The sequence below is a fragment of the Ambystoma mexicanum genome, chromosome 10, assembly GCF_040938575.1.
Source record: "Ambystoma mexicanum isolate Mex_15411 chromosome 10, UKY_AmexF1_1, whole genome shotgun sequence".
Taxonomy (NCBI): domain Eukaryota; kingdom Metazoa; phylum Chordata; class Amphibia; order Caudata; family Ambystomatidae; genus Ambystoma; species Ambystoma mexicanum.
In genome coordinates, this window is record NC_090932.1 from 640,129,172 (window position 1) to 640,147,412 (window position 18,241).

Consider the following 18,241-nt stretch of genomic DNA (forward strand, 5'->3'; position numbering starts at 1 on the left):
CTTTACATACATTTTTTATAAAATGATTATTATCCAATCCACATTGGTACACATTATATTGACCTTGGATTTGAATGTGCGACCTACAGGTCACACATAGATCGCAGCAGTGAGTGCTTTTCCTGCTCAGTGTTCCTACTGGCTAAAGGTACATTTTAGAGTTGTGGTTAGGGTAAGGCTAGAGTTAGAATTAAGAACAAGTGTTTGGGTTAGGGTAAGGGCTATTGAATTATTAGTGAGCTGTTGATGGGGTTGGATTTAGTTTCACTGTTCCTATTCTATTTATTTGGTGTTTTGTATTGTGTGGCAAACACATAAAATACTGAAGGATTGGTGTTAGTTAAGTGTGTAGGGTAAAATAAGGGTTTCAGTAGAGTTAGGGTAAGGTTTGGGAAGGGGGTTAGGTTGATTGTGGTAGTTTTTAATAGTGGTTTGGGTCATTGTAAGGCTTGAAGACTTGTACTTTTCTGTATTTAAAAATAGCTTTTTAGGCGTCCTTAGCACTAGCTACATTTTTACACTTTACATTGCTTGTATTGATTGACTACATTTTCAAAAACAACATTTTTGCTGACTACTTTTTCACGTGACATTTTCCTGGCGACATTTTCACATAGAACCGAATGTTTGTACCCTACACCCTGGGCCAAAATGAATAAATCATCAATGTGCAAAAGGGAGTTATTATCACCAGACATATTCTGACCTCTCTCCCACATCCAGTGCCAAAAGGAGATAAGGTCCTGTCCAAATACTTAAGGTAGAGGAGGCTCAGATTCAGGTTCACAAGGACTCCTAAAAAGGCCTTGGATCAGAAGTCCAGAGGTAATCTTAGCACCAGCCCAGCAGGTATGAAGGGAAAACAAAGTCAGTGAACAGAAGCGCCGCCTTACTCCCCCAATATTCTGTCTGATGTGATAGCCATGAGAAATAGTGATTTGACTAGAAGAATGTCAAGCAGAATGGATTCCAAGAACTCAAAAGAAGTGCCCTCCAAAGCGTGTTGAACACTGGTCATTTCCCAGGCCTGGTAGAGGGACATAATGCTGGGTGGGCATTTCTCAGAACTCTTCAGGAGTCAGGGAGGTTAAGGTTGCACGACTATGATGCTGTTCCATTTCTTTCTGTAGTCACACACTACAACAGGTTGTGCCCTCAGTGTGGCCACTGAGAGTCCTGGACACTTCCTGGAGGAAGTACAAAATGTAAGGTGGTCAAATGAAAAGGGAGCCACTTCCTGTCTATCACACTAACTGGGGAGGGGAGTCATTTGTCACAAGTAGAATTTGATGATCAAGGGTCTCCTAGACCCGTTTAGGGCTAAGGCTATTGTTACAAGAACCTGGTTTCCTGTAGACCGCTCTGTTCAGGTTCAATCAATCTGCTGAGTTCTTATGAGTGACCTGGCCTGCTGGTTAGACAGCTTGTGTGAGGACCTCCCAACAACATAGATGGGGAGTGGCATGACATGTAGAGTAGGAGCAGAAATAAACTCATTAAGCCAGGGGCAATGAGTATGTATATATGTTACCTTTCCTTTTGTATGTGCCTTAAATCATCCATGGAAGCTAGTACGGGGGAATGTGCAGAAAAAGTGTGCAGGTAATTCCAAGCAAGGAGGTCCCTTAATTGTGAGCAGTATCTGAGAAGAAGGACACTTTTCTCAAATAAAAAAAATACCTATTTCTGCGACCTCAAATTGTCCACAGATCTCCAAGAACATGGTCAAATTCCAGTAGTAGTACAGGAAGGTGGGGAAGACCATTCTCAAGTTGTATGCCCAGAAGTTCTCTACTCCTGGAATGTGAGTTGCCATTAAAGTAAGCAGATGGTGTTCTACAGGTCAAAGAAGTCTTGAGCTGCCTGTGCCAGTGAGATTGACCATGTTGCACCCTATTTGTTCAGGTGGTAAATAGACACAATGTTGATCAATGTTCTCACCAGGACTGCTGACCTTTCTAGGAAGGAGAAGGCTACTCTCACAATGGCTGTTGTGTTCCGCAGTGTTTGAGAACCTGGCTAACTCGAGGCTAGAAGTGACTCATTCTAAACCTTTCTCAAGGAAACACCCTAGACAGTGAGCAATCAGTGGATCTGTCCCTCAGAGGAAGAGGGTGTTCAAAGGAAAATGAACTTCTGTAACGCCTTTCCAAAAGTTCCCAGTAGATTAGTGTGCCTATCTGTTCTTAAGTATAAACATCACAAAAAAACTGAAAGTCAGCAAAGTATTATATTCCAAAATTACCCAATGGATTACTGTGCCTTTCTGTTCTTAAGTACAAACCCTACCAAAAAAGCACAGTGAACAGAGTATTTCCATCACTATAAATCTCAAAGGCAAAATTGTCTGTTATTTTCTAAGCCCTCAAGTAATGTAATGTATTTGTCATTTGTATACCACCTTTACCTATTGGTTTGGTCTCAAAGCGCTGTAGGTGAGTGCCCTCAGGGGACCGAATCCAAAGTGTGGGAACATTGGTCAGAGGAGTTTAGAATGTGTGTGTGCATTTTAGCCAATTCGAAGGTGGGTAGGGGTTATCAAGCCCCTACTAGCTACCCATATCAAAGTGACAAGTGGATGGGTACTTTGAAGTCGTAGAGCAAAGTATAAAACCAAGGACTAAAGCATTGTACATCTTAGTTTACTGCTTTTCTTTCCATCTGAAGGTGGAGTAGTGGCAAAAAGCAGAAATGACATGACTGCCATGCATTCCTCCTCCACCTTGACATAGCATATGTTTAATGCCAACATGTCTTTTCATGCTGACAATAACCAACAAATGCCTCTAGAATCTGCCTGCATTTAGCACCTGCTATATCCAATGTAACTGTCATCTGCAAAGCATACTTTGCAGGCAGCATTTACATTTTTTGTAAAAAGGAGTGTAAAAGCAAGGTGTACAGCGATTTCATTCTTTACCTTTGCATTCGGTTTTGTCATAATTGTAAATTGCATGGAAGGGGGATAACAACACATAACTTTCACTGAAATTCGCAGTTCCCTGCATGCAATTTGAGTTGATTATAAAAAAAACTCAAAATGGGGTATGCTGGTGGCCCTTCTGTTCTTCAAACAAAGCAGCATCCTTCCGTACATATTAAGAATCAGAAATTAAAACTTCAAGTAAGTACTGGACATCTTCTGTAAGTCGTGATATCTCTACCTTGTTATGTCAGATGGTTTCAATGGAATCCATCAATGTCTGCCTTCTTCAGAACAATTGAAGCCAAAGTTCAATCCAATAGAGACACTGTTGGAATCCAATATTTATCTGTGTGGGATGATCTTGGCTCACTTTCACATTTCTTCCTGGGCCTCTTTCAGTTCTAAATGAATAAATTCTCTCTCGTATTTTGCAGGCTTGATTGTGCAAATGTGCACTCCTTTCTATATTGTGGTCATGGGTTTCTGTGAGGATTCCTCCATTACCTCATTTGCCACAACACAAGTCAATGAAGAAAGCTACATTGAAGTCAGTGAATTCACAATAAATGTACTTCTTCTGACCTAGCACCTGAATCACCAGATCAAGTGCCCTCCTCTTGGCCTGTGACATGGGCCAAGAAGTAGGGACAGTGTCTTAATCCTGAGGCCTTTGAGGTACTATATATCATAGCTTCCCTCCACCTTACCCTGTGTCCAGATGTCTCAAACCCAAGATACCCAGACCATTGCAAATTCTTACCAGTTGCTTAACACATTACACTTTTGTGGCTTTCATGCCCTTCCAGGAGGGCGGACATGGCCTTTAAGGGCCTGTCAGCCTGCCAGCCCGAGCTAAGGCAGGCCCGAGCGAAGCAAGGGCCTCAGCTCGGGCTGTGGGCCATTGAAGGACATGTCTGCCCTCCTGGCAGGGCATGAAAGCCATTCACACCCCAGGGTTCCTCCGGGATGCAAATGACTTTCGAAAATGTTCATCAGGAGATCCACACTGATAGCACAGCCGAACTCCCAATGGAAAATGAAAAAAGCAACAAAAAAAGATGGTCACCACCATATGGAAAAGGTACTAAGACCCTTTTCCTTGTCTTTGCAGTGGCCAGTCAGGAGGAGCTCTGGCACCAGAGTGCAATGTTTTGGTCCCGCAGGTAAGTGAAAGGGGTGTGGAGGCAACAAGGGGAGGCTCTCTGTTGCCTACCCGCAATGAAAAAAAGCAACAACAAAAAGCCCCACCCAGGGAAAGGCCTTTGGTGGCTGGGACAACAGGCGGGGATTGTGTATTCTCGCCCTCTGTTTCAGCCACCTAATTGGCTGAGTAGCCTTCCCCGAATGATTATTCTAAATATGTCTCTTTATTGAAATGCATGCTATCGCCTGGGCATTTTTTTTTTTTACTTTGTTTCATTTGAATTTCTGGTGGCATGCTGAGGAGTAAGGGCACCCGACTGATATGGGGATGTTTCCTTCCTGCAGAGTGCCCCATACCATGGCCTCTTGCAAGATGTTCAAACCTTTTCACATGGGCAAATTCCTTTCCACCCAGGCTGGACAATGTAATTCCGGTGCACTCAAGGAACCAAGCATTGAGGCACCACTTAAAACGGTACTCTAAGGAACAGTGCTTTGGAAATTGCTTCTTGTGAGGTGCATATGGCACTTTAGGCTGCATGGTCCATTGAAAGCAATCCTGTCTTGTGTGGAGCAGAGGCAGCCTGCAGGATCTGGGCTCTTTCTGAGCGCAAAGCTACCTTAATGGATGGTCTGAGTACTACTGCATACATAGTGAGTAAGAGAGGGGCAAAGCTTAAGGTTTGCATCCGGCTCAGAGCCCAGCGCTCAGTCAGGTGTGAATGGCTTTGTTAAGGGAAGGGAGCAAGGGGTTATTTGTGATTTTACCGAAGTAAAATTCAGAGTGGCAAGTTTTACTGAGGTAAAACATACCGAAAACATAATGAAATGTTATTTATTTTTTAAATTTGGGCCCCCCAAACCCTTGTTTTTCTACCCTTTCAACCGCATCCCCACACATTTTAACGCCCTAACACACTACCATATATATTTTTTATTTTAAATGTTTGGGATTTTTGCAGTATTTTTTACTTCGGTAAAACCACTCTGAATCTTTTTCGGTAAAATGACTGGATACAGAGCAAGGGAAGGGGAAGGAGGGAAGGGGGCAGTTTCAGCTCAGCAGCATTTTTTAAAAAGCTGGTTCTGTTGGGAGGGGGTTTCATGGAGATCTTCAAATTGTTTCTATGCACAGTATGCAATATATTCCCAGCTGCCTCTGCAAGGCACACTGTTGTAAAGATGGTACTGCAAAAAGAGCAGAGAATTCATGAAAACAATAAATGGTAAATACGTAAGACTGAATACAAAATGCATTCGCCAGCATCCCATGCTGATTTTCCTGCACCGAAAGAAATGGGAGTACAGTATTTCTTTTTGTGTCGTATTGGCATAACAGTAATGGGTTTGCACTATACTGGTCCCCAAAAAAACTAAAACTTATAAACAATAACACAGCATACTGTAAATACAACAGCCAACAAATGGAAGCAAAGAATGATAAGTAACTAACAATGCATACTGAACACATTCACTAGTATACCACAATTCTTTCCCGCGTCTAAAATAAATTAGAATAGATAAAAACACATCCAATAAAAAGAGAGAAATTAATTAAAACAATACATTACAATCGTAAGTGCTAAATGCTCTGTTTACTGAACACATGGAAAATAACATGCATGGAACAGATCTAAACCCGGGATCCAGTGGATTAAGAGGTGAGGGAATACTGATTTAACTCTCCAGATAAAAACTGTACGTTGTTCGGAGAAAGGAACACAGTTTCCTAATACTAAATTGAATTATATCTCACATGAAATGTCTAGAGGAAAATGCTGTCAAAACTATTGTACGTTGGGAGTGCTAATTTACAAGCCTAAAGATTGAAGAGACTGATGCTTTCTTGCAGGGGGTTTCCTGGCTGGAGGCGTCTGCCTGCTAACATGGGCAAGCAGATCAAAATCTGCCTGTGCGTTTTAACACAGAACACACACAGGGTAACTAAACGTAATGTACTAGCTGGGGGCAGATACGCTTAACGTGCGACCACTGGACCCAGAGAATCAGGAAGTTTCAGCAAGCATTCAGGAGATTAGGAGATAACTGTGCAACCCTTACAAGATTGAGCAGACAGCCCTGAGACTCTCGGGACCAAAGCTTCAGGTTGAAATAGACCTAAGACATTCACCCGTTTAAGTTCATGATGCTAAGCAAGGGTTCAGAGTCACACAAGAGGAGAGCAGGATAACATGGGTTTGACTTAGTAAGCAGCAAAAGAAGGAAGGACCAAATTGGTCCATAGTCAGGCATTTCTCTTACATCTTTTGTCTCGGGAGGATAGTTCTCGCCTTGGAAGCATGCCGACACGGAGCACCCCAGGTTCCATCCCCGAGTTCGCGCTTAGAAACCTATGGGTATTAAGCGCGTTATAAATAACCTATCAGATCATTCAAACAGATTCCATACAGTGTTCCACTTTCTCAATCTTTTTGTGACCGATATCTTTTTTTGCATTTCTCTTACTGATTCCTGCATGCACCTTCCTCAGTGTGCATCTTTCGGACTGAACTGCCGTTTTTCCTCTTTCTTCTGTTACTTCAGTTGGCCCCTCCTCCTGCATCTGTGTGTAATCTCTGCACCTTTTTTCAATAGTCCATATCGATCCTCCCAGAACCTCTCCTGCAACATGTTTGTTTTCCCTATTCATGTCTTGGGTACTGCAGGCTTTTACACCACAGTACTGTTGCTTCATCCTTGCCACCGCTCTGGTGGTGGTTCCAATGGCGAGATGTAAGTGGTAGGTTGTAGTGATTGTGCCTGACGTCGGGACAGCTCGTACATTCCTCTATATGTCGCACATGGTACAGGGTGCTCTTGCAGAATCAACAGCTGTGATGGGCCATGTCCTCAGGCAGAGGCAACTCTCCAATGTCTCCATGTCTTTCCCCTGGACTGTGCCGCTCAGTATTGACAAGTCCAAGATGGTACTTTCTCACATTGTTCTACCTTGAATCCCCAAGGCAAGATTGCAGACTTCCACTCATGGGGGGTGATGGAAAAGAGTGGTTTACTCCCATTTTTAACAGGGATGAACGTGTTATTCTCCACCTCAAAACGCTTTGGCTGATGAATTCTATCCCTAGTTCCCCCTGTGAGTCTCTCTGTTTTCTCTGAATTGCTCTGTGTAACCACCCTCTAGCCAGCCCATCTCGTCCATGATGTTTCTATCTGCGTCCTTTTCCTTCTGCTTCCCTGTCACTGATGTGCCTAAATATCCATCTCTTCAGTGCATCTCCAGCAAGGTCCTGCTTTGTGATACCTAAGACTCAGCCATAGTGTTGCTGCTACAGAACCTTCCTTTATCATCTCAGCTCTGCTGCATCTGTGTTGCCCTACCTGTGCAGCCCCTCAGAGGTTTTTTGCTCCATTGTGATTTTTTCTCTAGGGTTGGTGCAGCTTCTGTTGGTCACCCTTTTCCAGCTGTTTCTTCACTTGATTTTGGCGACAGAGTAGAGTCTTGAAGGCACTAGTCATTTCTGTACATGCCACGACTATGGAGGTGATCCTGTAAGTGACTTCAATCAAGCACTCCAACTAAGTCAATGCCTAGTCTGGGATGCCCAATGGAAGCCCTTATTCATATATTTTTATGTCAAGTTCTTAAATCTGGATCATAAACCCTTATATAACGCCCCTCTCTTTGAATCCCCCTGACCTCACTGAGCCAAGAAGTAGTTTGTTTTGCAAATTAAAAGATTTATTTGAAAAATTAAACAATATATATATGTATCAGACTTTTATGAATACATTTATATTTGATAGCACAGTATGAGTATGAACAGTGATCAACAATGGATAATATTACAGTAGCACAATTCCTGAATTACTTAGGAGTTGGTATAGAAAGGATAAGGTAGCAGAGAATACTTTGTATGGTTTCAAGGAAAAGCAATGATGAGTAAGAATGCATGCACAGAAATAAAACTCGGTATGGATTCAACAAGAGATAATATGATCACTTTTTGCCTTGTGATAACTCACCCCCCCCCCTATGTAATATGAAGAGATGGAAATGAGGGCACACAGGTTTTCAGGAATACAATCAAAATGCAGTTCAAATTCCAGTTCCCCCCGAGCAAGCTTAGAGCAACCGGTATGCTTTTAAACAGTCAAAAATACTTTTAAATGTGATTTGCAATGAAGTGAAAAATATGTTAAAAATGATTTTAATTCCCTATAGGAGATTCAGGATAGGTGATAGATACTTTGAATTAGTTCAGGTCAACACTAGCAATGATTCATGAGGGATTATCAGGTTGAAACGAAATTCAGCAGTTACAAGCAAAAAGCAGCTATTTTTTTTACAAGTGGTGAAATTGGGCTAGTTTGCAATTCGCAGCACTTTTTCCAAGTGTGTCAATCGCGATTTTGGAAAAACTATAAGAAGTTGTTGGAAAGCTTAGATTCTTAGTTTTAAGATGACAGTTAAATTTTGCTTCTAGGACGTGCGGTTAAAAAGATACAGACGTTTTTGTGGAGGTAGATTTTCAGAAATAATGTCAAGTTTTCAGAATGACATGTGCCGTTTTTACAGGTTTGAAATCACAGGATGGACACAAAATTCTAAATGCAGTTCTAGACAGGTTGAATGATGGGATAAGATTACTTTAAACTAAGAGATTGGTTCTGTACAGTTCTTGATACTCACTCCTAGTTTTGGACTGGAATGCGACTTTGTAACGGATTTGGTCAGGATTGGGCTGCGGTTCTCTCTCCGGACAGTCTCTGGCACTGGTTTTGCTCACAGTGGTCTGGTCTGGGGCTGCTATCGGCACTGCACAGTGGTCTGGTCTGGGTCTGCTATCAGCACTGCACAGCGGTCTGGTCTGGTTCTGGCACAGGGTTCTAGCCAGAATCAAACAGCTCGTCCGGCTGTTGAATAGTTTGGTTAGGTTTCTGGATTCTGAGGCCTGCTGAGAAGAGTTCAGCTTTTTGGGTTAGGCCCCTGCTTTAGGTTCTAGAGCTGGGTTCTAGAGTCTGGTCTCTGGATCTATCTGGAATCTGGAGTCTAAGTTCTGGAGCCTGTGGTCCTTTTGGATATTGTCTGGTCCGGCAAAGTGCTGCGCAAGAAAGTGGAAAGAGCAGTCCCTATCTGGGTTTCAGTGGTCCTTTTTATGTCTTTTGAAAGTGGATGGGAAGGCTGACTTTCTATGCCCAACCCACTGAGGATCCCGATAGGTTAAAGGATTTACTGTCCTCTGACTTGAGAACGGAGTAGTAAGTCAGGATGAGTCAGAGTGATGCTACTATTTTACAATCTAATGAAGAAACACCCCTTTGTTTTTACTTAGAACCCAATTTTTCATAACCAAACATGTTTCCAATTTACACAAGTTGTTGAGAATACATGTACACATCCCAGATTAATTTGTGACAGTTCTCTGTTCAACCCTGATCTTTATAAGAGCTTGGTTTCAGAAATGACAACATTTTGCGCTTTTAGTGGGTTTCGCCATATTGGTTTTTCATCAAATCTTCCACGGAGGTACACCCCCTCTCTGCGCATATTACACTAAGTTTTCATTTATAACCACAGTGTCTTCAATATTAATAAATTGCGGGGTTCGGTCTCAGAACATCACACAACATCCAGCTTAGTCTCAAATTGTGAGTGAAATTGTCATTTTAAGAATCTCCAAATTGTACATTTTTGTCCGCTTGGTATAATTAGTTATCAGTATTCTCACAAAACATATATTTGCTGGACTCTCTGAATCCACAGTCGTTTGTCTCCGCCCCTAGAAACTTGGCTTGACTCAGAGATCAGATGTCTTGCCTTCCCCCAGAGCAGTGTTGACAGTTCTCACCCAAAATCAGCATACCCTATTCAGCTGAAGACATCCTTTGTCTGGTTTTTCTTGCTAGCAGGGCATCAGTCCAGGGTGCCACTCTCCATTTGATTACCAGAAACATGTGATTTCCTGCCTTCTTGCTGAGAAGACTAGGTGTAAAGACTTCCCATGGACCGCAAACCTTTAGAAGTCTGAGCTGCATCAGGATACGGTTTAGCTTCTGAAATCCATGTCTCCTGTCAGAGTTTAGATCACCAGCGCCAGTTAGTGTCAAGCACCGGTACTGCACCCATTTTTGGCAGCTGTCTTAAATTAATACATTTCAAAAAGGGGATTTTACTTGATAGCATATGATCCTTGCTAACATTGTATTGATGTGGATTCTGCAGTAGAGTAATGTAGAACACCCAACCAGAAGTTGGATTTTTTTTGGTGGTTTCATGCCCATGATTTTAGCAACTTTGACAATGAAGAAATGAATTGTTGAACAGCTCTGAATTCCTTTGTCTGCTTTTGTTCTGTGGGCAGCCAAAGGATGGGGCTGGCAATGGTCTCCTGTATTAACACTGACAGAGGCAAAGAAGATGGCAGCCTGTCTGTCAGGTTCTCACTGCGCACCTTCTGGTGATTTCTGGCCAGCGGAATGCTTTCCGGCGGCCATTATGATGTTTCCCATGTCAGTAATGCACAATGATGTTGTATGGCTTGGATGCGTGGGTTGAAACATCCCACAATCCCAAGGAAGACTTGTTGATGAAAGTTGTGTTGTATTTATTTTTATTTTTGTCCTCCAATAAGGAGGAAGCGTAATGTGTTTGCACTAACTAGATTTCTTTCAGAGTGTAAGAGGAAGCTGCTCCATAGTCAGTTTTCTGGTTTTCCTGATGTGGTAACCTGCTCTGTTGTTTTGATGTTTGGGATTATGCACAATTTGTCATGTTTGAGGAGTTGTCTCTGCCAAATTTTCCTTTTTCTTTTAACTATTAGATCACTTGTGAAATTGCAAGACAGAGAATGAGCATAATCCTCATTCACACGTGCACTGAAGCGTTGAATGAAATGTTTCTTAAAGTTAATTTCCATCTTCCCATTTCTTGAACCTAAAGTGAACTGGAAAACGAGTCACAGAGAATCCATTGATCCTACCCATAGGTCTGCACATGTCCCACATGTAGAAGAGGGCATGCAGTTCCTGTGCAGTTCCTACCTCCAGCATACACATTCAGCTTAATGCTACGGTGCAGCGTGTACAAAGAAGATACTACTTTAAAGGCTATGCAAAGACGTTCATTGAGCCTACCACCCATGCCCTCAGTGCAGAGTCTGTCAGACATACATACGTAGATAGAGGGATTCATATTCAAAACATCTTAAGTTGCAGTACTATTATTCAAAATAACCTGCTGAATCTTTTCTACTAAAATATTTTGAAAATGTGAGCAATTATCTGGGAAAACATTTTCCTACATTTTCACTGAATAAATTATTAGCAACAACTTAAACATGTCAGAAGTGTAAACAAGCTATACATGCATATATCATCAGTTGGTTACAATCCCTCGAGGGAGCATTCGATAATTTGAGAAAATGTACTCTAAAACATGAATTTGCTCATGAAAAATGGTTGCGATGAGCTCCATCATGGTGACACTGCCAGCCTAAAACTCATCCACACAGCTATGATGCTCCAAAGCCCTCCCACATTCAAGCTACTGGAAGCAGACTTAGGAACAGGCTCTAATTGGTTGGGGATGTGCTGCGACAAGTACCCAGTCTCTGCACATTTTTCTCATCCAAGGTGGCCTCACTCATATAAATTGGTGAGGGGTGGCTAACCAAGCGTAAAGTCTGTGTTGCCTGCTGCCCAGAAGCCTTCCCTGAACCTCACCAGCAATATGGTGGCCAACCCCCAGTGAGAAAACATTTCTTAGCTAGCCACACGAATTTCTGCCATATATGCAGCCATCTTGTGCCGCACCTCTCACTCTGGTGAATTCATGAATTAGTGATAGGTCTTTGCTCAACTAGCTCTGTGCTGTGCAGAGTAGAATGTCCCCATGTTGCCTGTCTGGCTATCCATATCGTACCTCGTCTGCCGCGCTGTGACATGCCAGCAGATAATCCTTTGGCTTGAAGGGGAATTATATTTTGTCTTGCTTTGCATGCCCTTGCCCAGGTCTGCTCTTAATCTGTGTACTATGGGGGATTACTACCCAGAACCTTACAAAACCCCCAAAACATCATTACATCCTACCCAGCCACCCATTCGAATCCTGTGCCAGGAAAACACCCTCCCTCAACCCATAATATCTACCTCTTACTATATTGGGTGTGTGTGACTGAATTAATTCTACTGCACAGGAGTATAACGATGAGTAGTAGCTAAACCGCCTTCTCATCTCCCACACCTCTACAAACCAACAGCAATTCCAATCATAAAGGTAAAATGGGCAAAGCCAAGAGTTTACCACCTTTGCCTTTTTTGGTAACTTAGGCTAAGAAAAGGCTATACCCTCTTAAGGGGTGTGAATGTGACCCAGTAGTAACCCAAACAGCAAAGTAAAGATAGTCCAAAATAAAAGGAATCACCAATCAAGTTTCTAGAAATATATATATATATATTTTTTTTTAATTAAACACCCCAATGTACAAACACATATAAAAAACTATGAAACAGCACCCTGATAAGAGAAAATATACTATTGATAGAAAGATGCAGCATTCTAGGTAATGCAACATGGATTAAAAGACAATAAGAAACCACAAGGATTTAAAAGGGTATGACTTTCACTTGAAAAAGATGCAAAATGGAGTTAGGCAGTCTCCAGGGGCCCCAAAAGGTGGGTCACGGGACAGAGTCGGTTCAGAGTACCTTAACCCAATATTTGGCGGGGTGAATTGGTGTTGAAAGAGTCCAGTCATGTTGACAAAGGCAGAGAGTCGGCATCGAGTCAGGATGAGCTGCTGCTCCATGCAGTTCAGAAGCAGCACCAGGCAGTGCAGGTCAAAGGGATCACAAAGAGCAGTTCAAGAATCAGGCGTGTTTCAGGACGATGAATAGTGCTGGGTCAATGCATGATGTGATGATCCAGTGTTTCGAGTTGAGGTTTGATGCAAAGTCCTGGTGGTTTGATGCTGTGTATGATGCAGCGATTTGGAGTCCAGAGCGCAGTACACTGGTGCTCAAGCTGGGTAGCTGAGGAGACTCTGCTGAAGTGCTACAGTGCTGAGCCAATTCCATGATGCAAGCATGATTGTTCAAAGTTCAATGAGTGCTAAAGGCAGCAGTGTCAGTTCCTGATGGCTTGGCAGCATCCAAGAGACCTCAGACGTAGTTTGAAGCAGTTTGATGGCGAAAACAGTGATACTGGCTGTCCTGGCTCTCCCGTTGCTGTGAAACTCAGGTTACATGTCTTTATAAAGAAACATTATATAAATAATGAGCATATATCAAAACTTTTTAAACAAAAAATAAAACACTTTTCTTTATGGGGTCCCGCCCAAACCCTTGTTTCTCACCCCTAAAAACACACCCCAACCGTTTCCCCACAAGACGTAACTCTTTACCCCACCCCTAAGTGTGTTCTTCATAACACTTTTTTTTTAAATAAAATATTCAATATATGTTCATACTTTATAAGATTTTCGATATAAAGGCTACATACCTAAAACCCACTGCTGGGACTCTAGGACAAGGGAAGAGAGGTTTGGTGCAGAGAGACAGGTCTTGGTCCTCAGCAAGAGTCTCCCATCTATGTCCCGTGAGAGTGGTTAGGGAGCAAATATTGTCTCTGCCTTTGAAGCCTCCTTCTTCACCTCAATGGCTGCTGGCTTTGGAAAGGTCACCTCTCCCAAAAGAGGTCCAAATGAATTCTTCATAGAGTCATGAAGTCTAAAATTGACTCAAAGAAGGAGTGGAAGACCCCTTCTTTTTTAGGCAAAGTTTCACTGGCGATTGGACAAAAGCAAGGCTGCTTTAAGAAGTGCAATCCTTCTTCTTGTGACAAGGTCGCTTTACTTGCTTGCATCTGATTTAAGAGGCTAACTCCCTTTTTTTGTGGGAAGTGGGCTTTACCTGCTTGCATCATGCACATGGAGCTTTGTGCTAAAGGAAGTGGAGGAGACAAGGAGAGAGAGAGGTACAAAGAGAAACAAGATGGTTGAAACTTCCTCCAACTATCCTGTGCTCCCTCTTTCTACTAACCCACCCTCTTGCCTCATCCATTGCATCAAAGGCCCCTTTGGTATGCAACACCCTGGTGTGAAGGCAGTCTTTTGTTTAGGGCATGCCCCTTAATTTCTGTTTCCCAGGATATCTCCAGCTAGGAGACTGTCTTGCTGAAGAGAGGTGTTATCTGGCATCACAAAGAATGAAAAGAAAGGCAGCTCCCACTGTATATGGTTGTGCTGGGTGCAGCAAGACCGCAAGTCTAGAGAGAATACACAGCCTGTTCATGGTTGAGCTATGCTCACAGGGCTGGCATTAGTATGATACCAATTTGATGTGGCTTTAATAATTAGGAGAGATACTAGACACCATACCTTAAACTCAGGTGGGGCTTATATTCAAGGTTTACAACTGCCTCAGGATAATAACTCTCATAGTTATGGGGTTTGGGAACAGAGGTGCATATCTTAAATGCAGTCCCTGTGCTGAAGTGACTTGGCTGTCACTGCAGCTGTCAAGATGGTACTTGTGACCTTGAACCCGTTCTATGCCAATAGAGAGCAGGCACTGCAGATCAAAGTACTGATTAGGCAGGGAGCAGGTTATAATATGCTTTTGGCATGGATGTTGTTGAAAGGTGGGTCTGGTTAGCAGGCCACAGTTTCTGAGGCCGATTTATCTGCATCATGTTATTAGTAGTAGACATATTAAATCGCCAGGGCTTCTGCACATTAGCCAGATGACAATCCTTTGCATCGGGGCTCAGTCCATTTCTGCCTGAAAAACTGAAAGTCTCTTACTCCTAGAGCCTTTCCTATAACCACTCAGAGCCAGACAGTACAAAATCCATATGGTACAAGTCAGCCCATTAACCTTCCAAGCTTCCCAACAATGGCAGCAACCTTGTGGAACAACCTCCCAGCTCAGATCAGATCCATCGACTCTCACGCAGCCTTCCACAAGGCCCTAAAAACCAGGCTCTTTATCTAAAGAGCATATCCCCATGAGCTCTGTACTGCATATATTACTATGCATCAGAATCCTATCTGTACTGCATATGTTACTATGTATAAGAGTCCTGTGAACAACTGCAACGTTACAAACTGTGAACAACTGTAACCTAACAAACTGTATCTAAGCATTCTTTCTTGGGCCGCTTATTGTAACCCTCAAGCAAGCATCCTTAAGTTTCCTTAAAGCGCCTTGATGCCTGTGGGCTGTAGTGCGCTCTACAAATCCAAAATAAATAAACCCTCCAGAGGGCCAGTGTCTTACAGATAGCTACTCCTACATTGAAGGTGTCATACCTCATGACTCTAATTGCTTAGAGCAATAATTTCCAAGAGCAGGTTTATTTGCAAAATCTCAACATAACATCAGGAAGCTGCTCCCCCTCTAATTACCAGATGCCCCATTCAGTGATAGCTATTTCAAACCTCCCTCTGGCATTCAAAGAACAGACATTCTCTTATTCACATCCAATCCTATTTTCTGGGGCTTAGTCCTCAAGACTTTATTCAGGTTGCATTTCTTTGAGTCCACCCCTGTTGGGGAGAAAATAGTAGTGAACGACCCTATTAATAATTTCCTTAAACTTTCAATAAACATGTATTTACATGAAACAACACCATTTTGTGCTTTGGATGAAAACCTCCTATGATTTAATATCATCTTCCCAGCCCTGAAAGACCAGATGTAAGTTTAAATGTCAACCTATCTACCACAGCTCATCCGCCAACGACACAACCATCCTGCGGTCAGTAACCAAGAACTAAGGCTAATGCAACTGATTCTCCTGGGCTCACCATGCCAGCCACCACAGAACCTTCCCTCCGGTGAAGACCCACCCTAGGGCCAATCAGGAACCAGCACTCCCGGCCCCACCAAACTAGTCTCAGTCCAAGAAGTGATGAGCACCCTAAAATAATCCTCCTATCCGTTATATTTACATTATAGGTAACAAACCCTCTTCTCTATGGGTCAAGAGGAGCTTTGAGCACAGCCATTGGAACATTTGGTCACGAAACAGCTTCCTATTCTGGAGAGAAAGCAAGAGCGCCACAACAAAATCCCCCACAATGAAACTGAACCTGAAATTGGATATATCAAAACCATACAAGCTTACAAAGTGCTTGCACTATCCATAACCTCCTAACAGATTTTATCGAACACATGTGAGGAGTTATAGAAATGTGGTTCACCAGTACTTATACCAACATGCCTGAGAAACTACTGTGGGTTTTACGTTTCTTGATTAAAAATAGGGAATTGCGAATTCGAGGTGGGGGTAACACTTATGTGCCAGAGGCAGTACCTGGCTCTTTGAACCGAGATGCAAATCATCCCTAACAGTGATGACATCTTATCATCCCCCAGCAACTATTCCTCTTCTGTGAATGAATGGTTGGATTTTGTCAACCTCTTACAGAATTCGTCTAGTGAAATACTAGTCATAGGAGGGTTAAGCATGTGATTGGACTACACATAATAAAAATGTGTTATACTTTCATCTGACGACTGTGACTGCACTATGCCTTGATCTACGCATACATGGGCCCACTCAAAAAAGTGCCAAAATTCTCAATCTGAGTTTCTCCTGGAACATCTTCCAGGTGCAAACAACTCTTGTCCAGTTAGTCTGTACTGATCATTAACTAGAAACAAATTAGATTAAATCTAGCCAATCTCTTCCCGCAGTGTTAGCAGGTCCACTCTTAGATAGAATTGTGAAAGTTAGCATGTCCACTCTTAGACAGAATTGTGAATGTTAGCATGTCCACTCTTAGATGGAATTGTGAATATTGGCCTACGTCGCATCTAGATGGAACTGTGAATGTTAGCATGCCCCCACTTACATAGAACTGTGAAAGTTAGCATGTCCACTCTTAGATGGAAGTGTGAAAATTAGCATGTCCACCCTTAGACGAAAATGTGAAAGTTAGCATGTCCACTCTTAGATGGAATTGTGAATATTGGCCTGCATCACATCTAGACGGAACTGTGAATGTTAGCATGTGAAAGTTGCATTTAGAAAGTGTGCCCTACAGCCTCTCCGTGAATTTTAGAAATGTGCCCAATAGCCTCTCTGGTAAATGGAATTTAGAAGTGTGCCCAGGATCCTCTGTGAAAGTTGCATTTAGAAGTGTGCCCAATAGCCTCTCTGGTAAATGGAATTTAGAAGCGTGCCCAGGATCCTCTGTGAAAGTTGCATTTAGAAGTGTGCCCAATAGCCTCTCTGGTAAATGGAATTTAGAAGTGTGCCCAAGATCCCATGTGAAAGTTGCATTTAGAAGTGTGCCCAATAGCCACTCTGGTAAATGGAATTTAGAAGCGTGCCCAGGATCCTCTGTGAAAGTTGCATTTAGAAGTGTGCCCAATAGCCTCTCTGGTAAATGGAATTTAGAAGTGTGCCCAAGATCCCATGTGAAAGTTGCATTTAGAAGTGTGCCCAATAGCCACTCTGTGAAAATTGCATTTAGAAGAGTACCCAATAGACACTCTGGAAAGTTGGATTTAGAAATGTACCCAATAGACACTCTGGAAAGTTGCATTTAGAAGTGTGCCCAATAACCTCACTGTGAATTTAGTCGTGCTCCCAATAACCACTCTGATAAATTGAATTTAGAAGTGTTCCCAATAGCCTCTGTGTGGAAAATTGTACTTAGAAGTTTGCCCAGTAGCCTCTTTGTGGAAAATAGAATTTAGAGGTTCGCCCAGTAGACGCTCTGTGAAAATTGCATTTAGAAGTGTACCCAATAACCTCTGTGAGAGTTACGCTTAGAAGTTTGCCTAATAGCCTCTCTGATAAATTGAATTTAGAAGTGTTCCCAATAGCCTCTGGGTGGAAAATTGTACTTAGAAGTTAGCCTAGTAGCCTCTCTGTGGAAAATAGAATTTAGAAGTTCGCCCAGGACCCTCTCTGGGAAAGTTGCATTTAGAAGTTTGCACATTGAAAGAGCATATAACCCATCATACCACACCACCACGCTTACTCTCTCCTTTACATCACCACTCAACTAGAACACAGAGATACTATGACACCATTCGGTATAACTGTTCTCATACAAACATCCGCCGCTTACTCCACATCATTCTATGTAAACACTGCTGGTCTCACACCCCCAGCCAGGCGTTTTCCTCAGGCATAACGCAGCCACATCCGTTCCGGATAAATCCTGCCAGAACGAACACATTCTCCTGATCTGTCAA